At 43.6% G+C, this 15195-nt stretch overlaps 1 long non-coding RNA gene across 1 annotated transcript; it reads left to right on the top strand.

Moving 5' to 3' along the window:
• Nucleotides 1-13540: 13540 nt before the first annotated feature.
• On the top strand, nt 13541-14759 carry LOC113479607. Its single transcript, XR_003398311.1, has 2 exons — nt 13541-14178; nt 14462-14759. It is a non-coding gene; the product is annotated as an uncharacterized LOC113479607 (long non-coding RNA).
• Nucleotides 14760-15195: the final 436 nt, after the last annotated feature.

Genomic DNA, 15195 nt, shown 5'->3' with positions numbered 1-15195 from the left:
GTAGGAAGAAGTGTCTCTGATATCCTTGTTGCAGTAGTACTATTGTGTAAAGACCCTGTGCTGTGTGATGGCATGTAGTATTCCCTTGAAGTGGTGATTTTGCTCTGTACGTAAGGAACAGGGAACAATGAACCACGGGTGTGACTGACAGGTTCAGTGAGGACACTTTATATGCATGTAACCTTTTAGTATGTGCATAACTATGACTGTTTCACTCAAAGTTATTTCTGTTGTTCTTTCAATGTTCATGTTTGTATACATGTACTCTAGGGAAAAGTAGCTTTTGGACTAAGATTGTGTACTGTGAATGTTTTATATGATTTCTCTTAGGGGTAACTTACTATATCTTGTCCTTCATAAAAGTTTTTAATCTTTAAAGACCTGAAAACATAGATGTCCTAATGGAGTTAGGTTGACTGAAAATGAAAAAAAAAAAGAACAAAACAGCTATTGCATGGAAGATACCCCTTGCCTGTTGAGTTTCATACATTCCATTGTGTATAAGAATTTGCACTGAATGATCTGCCCTAATTTTGTGCTATTGCTGTACTGTCTCCCTGTTACTTGCAGGAAAGGAAAGAGGAGTTAAGGTAAAAAAGGGGACAAGCATAGAATCAGACATAGAGAGGAAAATGGAGTGCAGTGAAATGATGCATACATGTGTCAGAAGAAATCTGATCAGAAACCTGTGCCAAAAGTGAGGAGGAAAATGGGTAAACAGACCTCGCATTGTGTTCTTTCTTCCATCCAGATGTAGTTTCAAGACAGAGGAAGTACCAAGCATTCAAAGGATGTCCCTAGCTAAAAAGCAGAAGGTTAACTTTTTTAAAAAAAGGACACTGTTGTCTATATGGTAAAAACTGATAATGTTATTTATATTAGTATATATGATTGTTATTCTTGATAGAACTGAAAGCACCTTTGTTCATCTGTGTGTAAGACTGTATGAAGGAATTATGTCCCTTAAATCTGTGTTACACAACAAATGATGTAATTCCTGTTGGTCAGTGTAATATATTGAAATCTTTTTACATAACCTCTGTTATTTAAAGGATGGACTCATCAGTACTGACTGTTTCACACCCACCAAATGCATAAATGTTTGAACTACTGTGTACAGAGAAGAAACTACATGTAGGAGAATCATGGAGAACCCTGTTTGCACTGAAAAATCATCACATCGAAATTGTCCATATAAAAAGGAAAAATCGTATTTCTTAATCTGTATTAAATGAATCCTATGGAAAGCACTTTGTTATTCTTTCTAATAAAAATTACTGATATCAACGAGAACTGTGAATTCTTTGTGGTGTATTGTTCAATGTTACTTGATTCCTTTTAGAATTGGGGCAGCATTCAGATATCCACTGCAACTTGTAGCTAGTTGAGGAATAATTGCAGTACAAGACCTGAATAAACTGCATCAGGTATCTGCAGTTGAGTGTGCAGCAAGTTATGCTAAATAAATAAAAAAAGAAAAAGTAGTAGAGCTAGGTGTTAACAAATAATGGCAACTTTATGGTGCAAAGTAACTTTTATTTCACTGCATATCTATTTTGCATCCAGAGCAGCCTCTGAAGAAACCAGATGTTGTCAGCGGTGTGAAAAGTCCCTTAAAGTGTCAGTCGCTGTGCCACAGAAAGGTTTGGGAGTTTTTGTTTGTTTGGCTGGATTTTTTAATACGCACAGAACAACATATGGTTCAAAACAAATCCACTTCAGACTGTTCTTTTTTTTTCTGCAGGTCAGGAGGGCATTAGTTCTGCCAGATCCAACAGACATTTGAAGGTATCTGTGTTGCTCAGGATGCACAGTGAGTTAATCAGTATAGGTTTTCTAAAAGTAGCAAAGTATGTTGATCAGGCCTTTTATAGGGTACATGCAAATTCAAGAACAACCTAGCTTTGATACTGATGCTTTTCATCCTGGGTTTTACTCTAGGTTTTGGAAGTTTATTTTGTGGCCTCTCCCCAGATTCATCCCATTTTTACTTTCCCCCCTTTCACTCTGTAGCACTGCCTTTTTGAGGACTGTTCACTTAGAACAGCCTCTCTTTGTGACAGAGGTTTGGGCTTTTTCATCATTCAGTCTTCTTAATAGCTACCTAGACAGAAAATCTATTTTCAGTTGGATATTTTGTTTGTTTTACTATGTGCCTGCTTAATGCCAGAGGGGAAGAAATTAGAGAGGGGAGTTTTAAAAATATGCTTATGTTGGGTAGTCACTTTTTTTTTTTTATGGCGCTTATCTGTTGTTTTCGATGATGGTTACCAAACTGGGATTTGCAGTTGCAGAAGAGGGTGTTGCAAGCATACAGTGTAAAGAAACTGTTGGTAGATTGGCACCAGGATTTTGAGAATAGATGGGTCAAGCAGCATGTGGCTTAGGGTTGTTTCAAGCTTATACAGGCAGGTAGACTGCTGACTTCCCTTAACTCCTGCCAACACCTCAGTTTCTTCCAAGAATGTCTCCAAATGCATATAAAAGCATCCATATTCCTTCTGTGCTGACTCTGAAGAAACTGAGCTTTCATCAGCTGTTTTACACATAGTAACCAAAAGGGGATGGGAACAGGAAAGGGGAATTGGACTTGCAATAATGTTTTTAACTTGTGTTCATGCTTGTGGTCTTTTTAAATTTTAGTCTTGTACTATCCAGATAATGTTCTTGTGTCTTGTATGCAGTTGTAAGAAGTCTTTATATCAGCCCCAGCCTATATATATTTTTCCAATTAGTACAGAAATTAAGCATCTGAGATAATATATGCTTTTTCCCAAATAATTTATTGAAAACAACTTCCCCCCACCCCCAGGCGTCAGGAGGGGCGTGACTGGATAAAGCCCTTTTTATGACAAGAGCTGCTCTTGGTGTAGCCTTGGGTGAACCGGCCCCTTCCCTGGGTACAGCAGGCCTGGGAAAACATCTTGTCCAGCCTGAGGCATCATTGCAATAGCAGAAGTCCAAGTGGCACAGAAGGGGAAGGACCGTTACACCACAGTCCAAGGGATTTGATCAGTGTTCGAGACAGAGCTGTTACAGAGTGTGGTGTCTAGGTTTTATGTTCATTAAATGTAAGTTAATTAAGCCCAGTTGTTTCTTGTCTTGTCCTGGTGTATCACCTTGTGTCCAGAATTCCAGAATAAACGTTGCTTGCAGCAAATATTTCTGCTTCTGGAACCTGTCTGTGTCTTGTCTGAGCATATCTTAGATGTACCATTTACTGTCAATTGCATTTTAAAGCATTACAAGGGAGCAGGGTTCATCTTCCAGGCCTTATCTGAGTGGGGGTTTAATTAATATATGTGAGAATTAATATATGTGAGAATGGAGCCAAATTAGCCACTGGCAAACTATTGAGGGCTTCCTTGTAGAGGAAGAAGCTGTTAACTGATGTGTGGGTGATAAAGGTACAAGAGACGTGATTGCATGCTGTCCAGAATGGATGGTGGAAAGTGACCATTTTTCTGTCCTAATTCAGAGATAAATTACCTGTTTTCTAATGAAGTGATCTTCCTCAGGTTAGCTGGAAGCATCTGTAGCAAGGAGATGAATTATTAGGTAAGGAAAATCCTTTGACAACCAAAATCCTGTTCTGTAAAGTATGAGACATTGAGAAGTGTCTTCTTGACTTGAGTGAGATTTGAATTCCGAAGTGCTTTGGCTTGTTAATTCTTTATCTTGAACATTGTAACTGGTTATCCTTTTAAATCATCCTTTCATTCTTGTTTCTTCTAAAAAACTGTTAATACCAGTCCAAAACTCCTGAAAGCTGCTCCTCTGTCAATAGCTGTTACTAGTACGGCTGACAATAGCCCCCACGTACAGGATGGCAGGCCACAGGGAGAGACTGGCATGTCTTTATTGCTACCTGGCTGGTGTCACAGAGCCTTACAGAGGTCTCCAGCATTTCCTTTGCTGTCACTTCTGCTTTCGTGCATCTTGTTAGGCTGACATTAGCCAAGTACCTAATTGTCTTGGGCATTTCAGTCCGTTGAGCTTGGGACTTGCTGCTGAACAGACTCTGCCTATCTCCACACAGCTGGGCACCCACATAACTGTCTTTCACTCTGGTTAAGAGTGGAAATATACTCTGGCATAGTGCAGTCATGTCCTCATCCTGATAACATTAGGAAAAACATGATGATGCAGTTTTCCTGAGAGAACAAACATTTCTATGCGCTTAAGCTTACCTCAGTAAGTCTAAATCTTCCTGTTGCAGAGAGGAAAAAAAATATTGAGTCTATTGCCTGGTTTTGATACTTAGTAGATAAGAGAACCAAAGGCATGCAATTGCTTGAATAAACATTTTTTTTCATTTTGATTCCTAGTTTCTTCATTCCATCTCTGATTAGAGAGTTAAGAAAGTATTTGGCTGAACTCTGTTAGCAATGGAGTAAACTTGTCTCTTAGTTAACAGATTCTTATTCCAAGGTCTTTGGTGGGTACATACAAATTGCTGTATTTTTTAGCTTTCCTTCACGGTCTGTTTTTGCCTTGTTCTAATGCATTTGCCTAGTTTGTTCTTTTTTAAATGTGTTTTGGGGAAAGTCTGTTCGTTGCTATGCATATACATCAGTGGAGATGGGACTTCTGGACAATTTAGTGTTTTGACCCTGCCCTTGTCATCAGTTTTCTCATTGTTGAGAGCTGCCTGTCTTGTCAGCTGGGCTTTACCAGCTGTGCTAAGAAGCAAGTAGGTATTATAGTTAAGGCTTGAGATTAATAGAATTTACTTGTGCAGTGGTGGCTACACTGCAGTTTCCCAGGAGACGAAGCCATGTGTTGTAATGACAGTGTTTTGCAAGGAACTCTAGAAAATAAGCTAAAGACAGTGTAAAAAGAATTCAGGTCTTCAAAAGTAACTGCTCTGCAAGTTGCAAGAATGCTCTGTTCTTGTTACAAAAACCTTCCCAAACTTCAATGCATTTTGAAATCGTCCACTTAAATATTGAGACTGGTAGCTAGCACAGATCCTTTTTGACACTACCCTTCTTCCATCTTTTCTGAAAGCTTCCTGTTTGCCACCTTTATGTTTTTTTTTCCTTTCCAAATCCCTGTGTAATACAGACAGTAGAGGAAGAAAGTGTAGCTATTCCAAGATAGAAGACACTCACTTCCAGTGTAGCGGTAGTGAGTCTGCTTTTTTCTTCCTAAGTGCTTCAGAGATCTGGGGAAACTCAGAAACCATTTAACTCGGCATCAGCTCTGCTTCTGTATCACTATAGATCTTGTTTGGTTTTACTTGTTTTGATGAGTAACATTTAAAGCACATTTCTAGCTGAGCTTCTTTGGACCTGCTGCTGCATCCTAAATAACCCCCACTGTAGGAATCCCTAAAGGAAGAATTTGTCCTGCATGCCTGACTATAATGCTTTTGGACAAAGTCCCCAGGGCCAAATTCAAACTGTAATGGAAGGAGCATATTCCACCCCCCAGCACAGCTCTTGGTCCGGTCCCTTTATTCTCCTTTAGGAATCCATCCCGAACCCCCTCTCTGCAAAATCACTCTGAAGATTCAAAGGGGGGGTTCAACCTGCGATAACCTTCCCTGTGAGGAAGTCACGAAGAAGTGTGCCAGAATTAAGATGTTGTAACTGTCATGGGATCTGATAAGAAGCAAAGGTTTTTTGACACTTCCTGTAAAACACTGAAGTAGTGAAATCTTTCATCCCCTCCACTTTCAGCACTGTTAATGATTTATTTGCTATATGCCTGGTGGGTTTTTTTTCATCTTTGTATTCAGTGAACATTAGAATTAATTTTTATCTCCTGAGTAGTGTTGGGCTATGACATTTTCCATCTTGGCATGTTTGTGCTATGTTTTTATTTAATCCCGTTGCCACTCCTGCTGAAAGCTCATTAGATGCTGTTGTTGACGGGGTATAGAGGGCAGCAGTCCTGCCCTTCTATCACTTCTGTGTCACCCTGGGATCCAAGGTACATCTCCAGTGAGGCTTACAGTGTGGCAGGTTTGAAAAAAACCTGCATCCTGGCTTTTCTGCACTCTAGGAAAAAGCCTGTCAGGACTGTTTCAGGTCAGCACAGTTTCAAAGGTTCGTGTGCTTTGTGACAGAAGTCACCTGCATCTCCAGTGACCCTTAAACAGGGGAGTCACACACTGCCTCTCCTCTGCCTCTGTGCTTGGTGCCTGGGCAAGGATAATTTTGGCTCTTTACGGGATTGTAAAGCCCTTGCCTAGATTTCTGTCTGATGGTTTAAGAGGAATCCTTTGCCAAGTGCGTAGTTGCATGGACTAAAATAGAACAGACTCTGAACAAATTAAGCATAGGCTCCTGCCTTTCTCCTCTGGGGCTTTTTATGAGGAATACATAGAATAGTTTCTTTCTCAAATAAATAACATTTGCACTATTCTGTTTTAAAATTAAAACACAATGAGTCTTTAAATAACCCCTTACTGCACCTCCTGGGACATCCTGGGGTTTCCATATGTCCTACGGTTGCCTGAAGAGCTGTGCTACGGCCATTCCTGGCGGTGGCTGTTTCATGGCAGCTAGCACGTGATGCCAGCCCAACGCATGTGGGTGTCTTCTCTGTGTTTCTGAATCAACATTGTTTCATGGCTGAACTCTGAAAAGTATTTTCTCTTGAGGAGGAGAAATTGAGCTTACTGTATCAAAAATGTGCACAGGCACAAAAGTTCATGCCATTATTACTGTGAAAAGCACTGAAGCACTCCACTGAAAAACTGAACAGTTAATAGCCATACATTGGGATGATTATCTTTCTTCATCTCTTCCTGCCTCGATGGTTTTATTAACAGCAAAAATTTGCAAAACCATTCTAGCATTGCAGTTCACAGATGTGTAATATCTGTTACCCTCCTGTCTGGACAATAAGCTGTCATGGGCAAAAAATTTATTAAGCCTGGGATTTTTTCTTTTAGGAGTGTCAGCCTCATATTCTGCTAGTAGTAACATTCACATCAATGGAAACTACTGTATTATTTGGAAGGTTGGCACTACAAAACCCAGTTTGAAATGTCTTCACAAATTATTTTTAAAAAGATACTGCCTGCAGTATCTTAATTTATGTAGGATCCTATTTCTTGAAACATAGATCCTTCATCTTGCACATCTGTGAAGGGGCCTCCTTCCTTGAGCTGTGCCTGGCATTTCCCTGGCTCCTGCGATAGTCCCCAGCCCAGCTGTAAGTATGGGGTTGTGCACTCCTCTCTTTATCATAGTCACATAGAGCGGTTCTTGAAAAGCATCTTGTAGATACAAAACAAAAGCTCACGTGAAGATGGGAATGAATTACTGAACGACTTTAAAGATCACAAAGAGGGGTATTCAGCAGTTAAAGGCAGTGACATCAGAAAGCCAATAGGTATAACTCACATGAGCATGTTTTTTGTCAGTTTAGAACAAAATCAGCTGTAGATGACTTAAAAGACTAGCCTGACTACTGAGCTCTGGGTGGCCTAAAGAGCTATTGGTTGTGTAACTAAATTGAGCTTTTATTTGGTTTGTGTAAGTAAGCCGTGTTGTGTATGGTCTCTCAAAAGATCTTCAGCTCTTCTCAGCCATGTACAGCTTGGATGTGTGTGAGCCAAACTGCAAATTTGTTCTGGTACTGAAAGAAGTCTTTTATAGTGTCTCTTTGCATCAGTTCAGTCACTGTTTTCTTCAAAAACTAATTACTTCAGAGCATTTTTTGAATACTTTTGCATTCTTAACTTCCTAAAGCATGTTCCTGCTTGGTCTCAGGAAAGCCATTTCTGTTCTTCAGAGGGGCTCCCTGCTTGTTTGTGCTAAATGCAAAGCAGGAACCAAGCATTACAGTAGCATTATCTTTTGCTAGATGCAGAGCGTCAGAAAAGGAATTTGCATTATTTATGTGTCTCGTGGTTGACTTTTGAGCTTATCTTCAGCAAGCTCAGCTTTTTTGAGCCTGGTGCAATCATGGGGCTTTGATACTTTCATATATGAGTCTATTCCTTTAAGAAACAAAATTTAAATAGTGTTAAGCTTTTTCCTGTATTTGGCTTTTCCAGGAAGTTTAGCATGTTTGTACCTTTTGCTTGCACTTCCTATTTTGCCATTTGAACAGCAGAATTATTCAACTGATTCCCTGGAGCCCAGACTCTACTTAGAGTTTAGCAGCAAGCTGCTGTGCTTTTCTGAAATTGCTTACTTGAGACGTCCACATACATTCTTTATGTGTTATTTCCATAACAGAAAACTTTTCCTTATTCATAAAACTTGATGAAATATAATTTTAATTTATTTCTTAGAGCCATATATTTTTTGATAACTGATTTCATAGCCAGGAGAAATGTGACAGATCTAGCCTACCTGTAAATCAGTAAAGTATTTATACAATATGGGAAGAAAAGTGTAGTAACTCAAACCAAGACAAGGGCAATGAAGAAAAGCTGTCAGAAAAAATTTTACAGGAGAATTCTTCACAGTGGGGTCTACACCTATCCTGTTTATATTTGCAGTAATGATGGTAGCACAAGAATCAGGCATGTAATAAACTTACAGAAGCAGTAAGGATGTGCAAGAACACCTCCAAGTTAAGGCCTGGAGTTCAAAAAACGTGGGGAGTAAATTTCACAGTATGATGTGCAAGATCATATAGTTCGGAATTCATGAGAAGGCACTCTAAAGGGTCATCTGTTCAAAAGTGACAAAGGAGCATTAGCTGAAGCTCTATCTGAACACAGAATAAACAGGAGCCAAGAATAAGATGTGGCTGTTGGAAAAAGTCCTAGGATGTTGTGGACAATATATTTTTACTATAGACATGTAATAAGTCATAGCATTGCACTGAATTTCATTAGTTTTTAATATATATGTATAAAAATAACAAACAGTCTGGTACAGGGGAGATTTCATGATGGTGAAAACCTTACAGAAGCTGGCTTATTTGTAAAGGTAAAATGAAGTCATAGGGAAAAGCATAGTGGGGAAAACTAAGTGAAAGGGTGGTGTTGGCTGAAGGGTAATTAGGTAAAAACTGTTAGTAACTTTATTCCAGATATTAGGAAAAATTTCAAACCCTCATATGAGTAAGATTCCGAAGCAGTAGCATCAGTGACACAAGAATTGGAAACAGCTTTTAGGATAAAGTTTCATTGTTTCCAAAAGAGATGCTATGGGATGGTTGCCTGCAAGGGGGAAAGACTGGACTCCAGCTCTGAAGCAGATTTCTTCCAGTTCTCTGGTACAGCTACAACCAAAAGCTGAGCTGGGTTTCACTTGTGCTCTTTCAGAGATGCAGTGCGGGGAGGGCACGTTAAGTAGTCTGCAGAGATTGCCTTTTTTGCTCATTTCCACTGTCCCAGTTGTCAACATGTTGCAGTACTGCGTATCACGCAAAGAGATTATCTGACCTCATCTTTGCTCTGACTTAAATGAAAGATTAATTTCTAAGATAACACCATTTATAATTTGCTTAATGTCGTTCTGTTTCCAAATACCTGGTTTCTCCAGCTTGGAGTCAGGAGTGGTATTATTTCCTATTGAAAAAACAAGCTGATATGATCTGTGTTAGCATCATTGCAGTGGAAGAAAAAAAGGAGTTAAATGATTAGGTTCTTAAGTTATTGCTAAATTCTGCTTGCTTGCTTTTGGTTTGCTCAATAAACTGTATATTGTGGCAATGTGCCCCCAGCATCCTGGGTTGGATATTCAATTACTTGTGACCATAAAAGCTGATAATCTCGTGACCATTGATGTGAGCAACACTTCCCTTTTCAGTTTAACAGAAATTGCTCAACAGTTACAGCACCTTCCTCCCCTTCCACATGCAATTCAGCAGCACACAGATGCCTGGGCAGAAGCAGCCTTTCATGAGAGCCATGGCGTAAGGGAAACCTACTCAGCCCTAGCTAACAATTCAGATCTAAACCAAGTTACCAGGAAAACCACAACTTCTGTCACCTCAGGATTTATTGTAGGGCTTCTGCAGTTGGGCTAAATTACTCAAACCCAGTTCCCTAGTCAATAAATCCATAATCCATAAAGCAACTTTTACAGGTGGCGTTGTTTGATGCAGTTCAGTGAGCCAAAAAATAATACAGGCTTAGGAAAACATGAACTTTCATTCAATTCAAGGAGGGGTAGCCCAAAGGCTAGAACTTTGGATAAGTGTATTGTATAATTTTGATTAATTCCTCCTTACCTCTGTTGAAGGAGAAAGGCTTGACTTTATCTCCCCTTTTGTAAAGGTGGAAGGAAGAGGGACATACATAAAATGGGTCATTTAAGAGAATCTCAAAGCTAAATGGGATGATATTCTGAGACCAGAAAGTTTATGCTGCTTCAACCTGCATATAAGTTTTCCATCTCTGTGACATGCTCTTCAGAGCGCAAAGTTCTCTGAAAAACATACAATAGCAATGCAGACCAGTACTCCAAGCTTGTTGGTAGGTGTGGTTATGCATGCTCTCTTTAAAAACATACATATACGTACCTTCTTTGTGGCTGAAGAGAGCACTGAAAAGATGTAATTTAAGAAATTCACTTCCAAATAACTGACCAGACATGTGATACTATGTCAACATAGGCAATGTTATTGCAGGGTCATCAGTGATCTATGTGGCAGAGTCCACCACCACAAAGGCTGTTCATGAAGGCAGCATACATTATTATTTACTTTCCTTTAGTACCTGCAAATCTCCATGCATCTGATGCTGTACAGTCCTGTTGTAAGAAGTTTTATTTGTTTCTAAAGGCTTGTTATCTAAGGAAATGAAAAAAGGCAAAGGGTTGAACATAGTATTTTTCTTGGGGAGATAGAGTGGTCATAGTTGAGAGCTGAGACTTGTCTGAGATCAGAGGAGTCTGTGGGAAAGCTGGGAACTGGGCATCGTCCTCCTGACTCCCAGCCTAGTACTTTACCATGTTGGCTTCCCACTTGCACTTTTGCTGGAGGCCCACACTTCAGGAGCTCATTTCAGAATCTGTGAAAATGTAGGTAACCAGCCTCAACTCAGCTCAGTAGCAAATTATTGGGTTTTGTTCCAGTAAGAAGAATAAACTTTCTACTGGAGTGAATGTTCCCTGACTATTCTATTAGAAAACACTACTCAGCTGCTGAACCAGCTGGGCATGCACAGCCTGAACTCTGTCTGGGCACCTGCTGGCAGGACATCGGGAGCTCTGCAGAAAGGAGAACACTAGCATCCAACAGCAGGTACGTCCTGTGCTGTTGGCTGTTTCAGATCTTCCAGTGGGAATACCTAGAAATTATATTCACGATGCGCTAATAAATGATATTTAAGTGCACTAACGAAAAAATCATTGTCTTGCATATGGGAGCCTCATTCAAAGATATAGTTCTTGCTCAAACAAGCAGCTTGACTTTCAAGATCTGCTATTAAGTAAAGCTATAAAATCTCAGAGCAGCGGCCAGTGGGATTTGACCGAAATAAATGAAGAAATGGTGATGGAGGGTATGATATAAAGTCAAAAGAAGTCTGCCACAATAGACTGAAGAAACAGATAATCTTTACTACCTGATGAAATACAGCATGAGTTCATTTGTCACAGCTTAGTGCTTTGTTAAAAAGTCATCACAGCTGTGGCTGCACACTGTGAGCTGTGCTGTATTATCTTTTCAGCGAGTCTGGATGCTGTAATGGAAATAGCATAGATAGCTATCCAGGAGCTTGAGGACTTCACCTAATTTGACTGTATGTTTGTATAAATGTGAAAGTAATTGACACAATCTTTGTGAATCTAATCATACCTGCCATCACTGCTACAAGAGAGAATGTACTGAGTATGGCTGGGAGGATTTCTTTTTGTCTTCAAATTGAATTGGCTATGACAGAATCAAACACTCCCAAACTTGCATTTCTATGGCTGTTTTGAAATGAAACACATGTTGACAAGCTGTTTCTAACAGAATACTTGTTTTCTTAACTGTTTGCTATTTACTAACTGAAAAAGGTGTTATAACAAGTAATTCTTGCTCCATCGGAAAATCTTTACCTCATTTAATACACTTTTCCAGGAGAACTCTGTTGCCCGGTGATCTGTCCCCTGGTAAATCGGTGCTTCTGGGAAGGAGGCAATGTATTGTTTAAAGCTGTAGCCTTTCAGTTGGTAGAGCACTTGTGGCCGTGACTAGCAGGTCATGCATCAGTGCTTAACCACCAATCTTCATAATTCTGATCCAACCTGCAGGTGAAGAATCAAAACAAAAATCAGAGACCCATGACCACATATGTACAAGGCTCCCCACCCCTGCCACCTCTTAAACACCAACAAGGATTCCTTGTGGTGCATGGGAGTCCCCAAAGTACCACATCTCAGTAAATGGTCCAGCTAATCTCCTCACCTAACAGTGGCTCTTGTTAAGCCTAATAACCATCTTGGATATTTTTGGGCTGTCAGTAAAACATTGCCTCCTGTCTTTTTCCTCTCCTGTCTATGCAAGATATACATGAAACAGTATCAGATGCAAAGAAAATAAATATTTGTGCTGGATGACTTGTCTCCTGGTGGAGAAGGGGACCTGGTAGGGGTCTCCCAGGGCAGCTGTGATCCCTCCTGCCACCAGGCTCCCTCCTCCCAGCTGGTTTCTTCTCCCCTGCTCCTTTCCAGAGCAGCTCCCAGCAGGACAAACCCCTCCAGCCCAGGGGTGGCTCTGCCCGAGCCAGGGAGAGCTTGAACTGGTGACTGTGGGAGCTGCTGCTGGGGCAAACTGGTTTCCACTGGGGTTCAGCCCTGCCTGGTGTCACCCTGGCAGGTGATGCCCAAGGGCCGGCTCCAGCAGTGTCACATGCTGCCAATGGGGCCTGCATGAAGCCCTGCTTTTACTGAAACCCTTCTTTTTCAGCTCAGAACATGCTGCAGTGGGAGCAGAGGCCACTCCAGGGATCCACACTGGCTCCTGCAGCCCCGACGGTGACATGGTGAAGCTGCCTGGCCAGGCACAGGGAGTGATGGCTGTCCTGGTGCTGCCAATCCCTTGGGATGTGCTGGTGGCACAGATGAGGCTGCATGGCCATGCTGAAGCTCATCCCCGTGCCTGGGTGAGGACCATGGCGCCGAGGTGGTGAGGTGCCCCATGAGGGGGGTGTCCTGAGGTGGTGCCTGAGCAAACCTGCACAGTGGGACTGACAGGGCCTGGGGGATCTCTGGTGTGACAGGAGGGTCTGGGTCCCTGCAGGGTCCCTGGGGATGGAGGGGTGAGTGGGGGTTGTGGGTCATGTCTCCAGCCATGGGAGCAGGGTGCTGGGGGCTGCCATGGCCCAGGGGTGCTGGGACTGACTGGGTGCAAGGGAGCTGGGCCTGGCTAGAGCTCAGGAAGCAGTTTTGTGTTCAGGACACTTTGGCTTTGTCCCTTGTTGGTAAGGAAAGGGTGAGTGCTGTTCCCTGGCAGAGCTCCCCGTGGGGCCCTTGGGGGGAAGAAGGGATGCCCGTGCCAGAGGGGCAGCACTGGTGGGTTGCTGTGGGTGCTGGTGCACATCCCATGGGAGTTCAGGATGGTGGGGCTGGTGCCTGTGACCACCCAGGTGGCTGGAGGCAGGTTATGGGCACTGGGGTGGCCCCATGGCTCCTATCCCCACAGCCCACCCCAAGCAGGCTAGTGCTGCATGTTTGGCAGGGCTGTGGCTGCAGGTGCCAGGAGCAGGTGGCGTTGGGGTCCAGTCCCATCCAGCCCAGGGCTGCTGGTCATTGGTCTGTGCCACTGCTGCTGCTGCACAGGGTGGGTGGGTTTTCAGCCAGACCTGGCTCTTGTCTCCTCTCCCGGGGTGAAATGGGAGGTTTCTGGTGTCCCATCACTGTTTCTCCTTCCCCTCCCATTGCGTGTGCGCGGCCCCAGGGAGCCGCTGCTGAAAGGGCTGGTGAGGGGCTGGGAAGAGCTTCGCCCGTGCCCGGGAGGCAGCAGGGTTTGCAAGGGAGCAGCTCTGGGGGCTCTTTGGGTCGTGCCATGCTGCAGGGAGCTCTGACTGCCCCATGTCTCCACGTCTCTCCCTGTGCCAGGACAGACGGACAGAGGGGCCACAGCCACACCAGGAGCCACCTGTGCCAGACAGACCTATGTGGGGTGCAGAGCCCCAGGAAAAAAGCTGGGCTGCCTGCACCGAGGGTGATGGCTGCTGCTTGCCCTGGGGGACAGCCCTGCTTGTGCCCACCTGCTCTGCCCACCTGGAAACACTGCAGTGACTTTGCAGCTCCAGCTCAGTTGTGGCTTCAGGTCAGCTGCTTCTGTCATATTTTCTTCTTCAACTTGTGTTCGCTTCCAGTTCACCTGCGGCTCCAGCTTGTGGACAGCTCTGGCTAGTTTCAGCTCTAGTTCATTTCAGGTCCAGCCCATGGATGGCTCCAGCCCATTTGGTGCTTTAGGTTGCTTGTTTCTGGCCCTGTTCATTTCAAGTCCAGCTCATGGAAGGTTCCAGTTTGTCTGCAGCTCCAGCTAGTTTAAGCTCTATTTCATTTGTGGCTCCAGCTTATTTGCTTCTGCCCTCAGTTTTTTTCAGGTCCAGCTCCTGCTTGTTCTTGCTTCAAGAACATTTTAGGCTCCAGCTGGGTTTCAGCTTTTCTGGCTTCATTTTGGCTGCAGGTTATTTGCAGGTCCAGTTCATCGGTGGCTGCAGCTGCTGTTCATTTCGTCTCCATCTCGTTACAGCTTGTGCTTGTTCAAATGGTCTTGGCTTTTGACAGGGTTGTAGATTGATCATTGTCACAGCTTGAATATGAATTGTACATTGTCTGAATATGAACTAATGAGTTAATGACTATTCCAGCTGTTGTACACACTGGGAATAAAGATGGTCTGAGAAGTGTCTTTTCCTCCCCGAGAGGATCTGTCTCAGATGCAGTTGGGCCTGGTGCACGCCGCCCTCCCAAGCCTCGGGGACCGACACGGCCAGACCCTCATCTCCGGTGGGAGTCCACGCACCCCACACCCCGGCCCCTGGGTTTGACCCCAGAAACAGCCGCCCCGGGCTCCGTTTCTGCGCCCCCACACGCAGGGCTCCGTCCCCGCTCCAAGCCCCCAGCCCAGCCCCAGGAGCCCGTTTCCCAGCCCCAAACACGCCCGACCCGCTCCGTGCTGCCGAGCCCCAAACCCAGGACCCGGGGCTCGAGTCCCACAGACCCCCGGCCGAGCCCCTCCTGCGGGGTCGGGGACGGCCCCGGCCGGTGCTCGGGATCCAGCCGGGGGGACCCGCAGGGGGGCCCGTCCCCGTGTGGCCGTGGGCGAGGGTGGGGG

The sequence above is a fragment of the Athene cunicularia genome (genome assembly GCF_003259725.1).
Source record: "Athene cunicularia isolate RWA chromosome 4 unlocalized genomic scaffold, athCun1 chr4_part2, whole genome shotgun sequence".
In the NCBI taxonomy this organism is placed as follows: Eukaryota; Metazoa; Chordata; class Aves; order Strigiformes; family Strigidae; genus Athene; species Athene cunicularia.
This window is presented reverse-complemented; position numbering and strand designations above follow the sequence as displayed.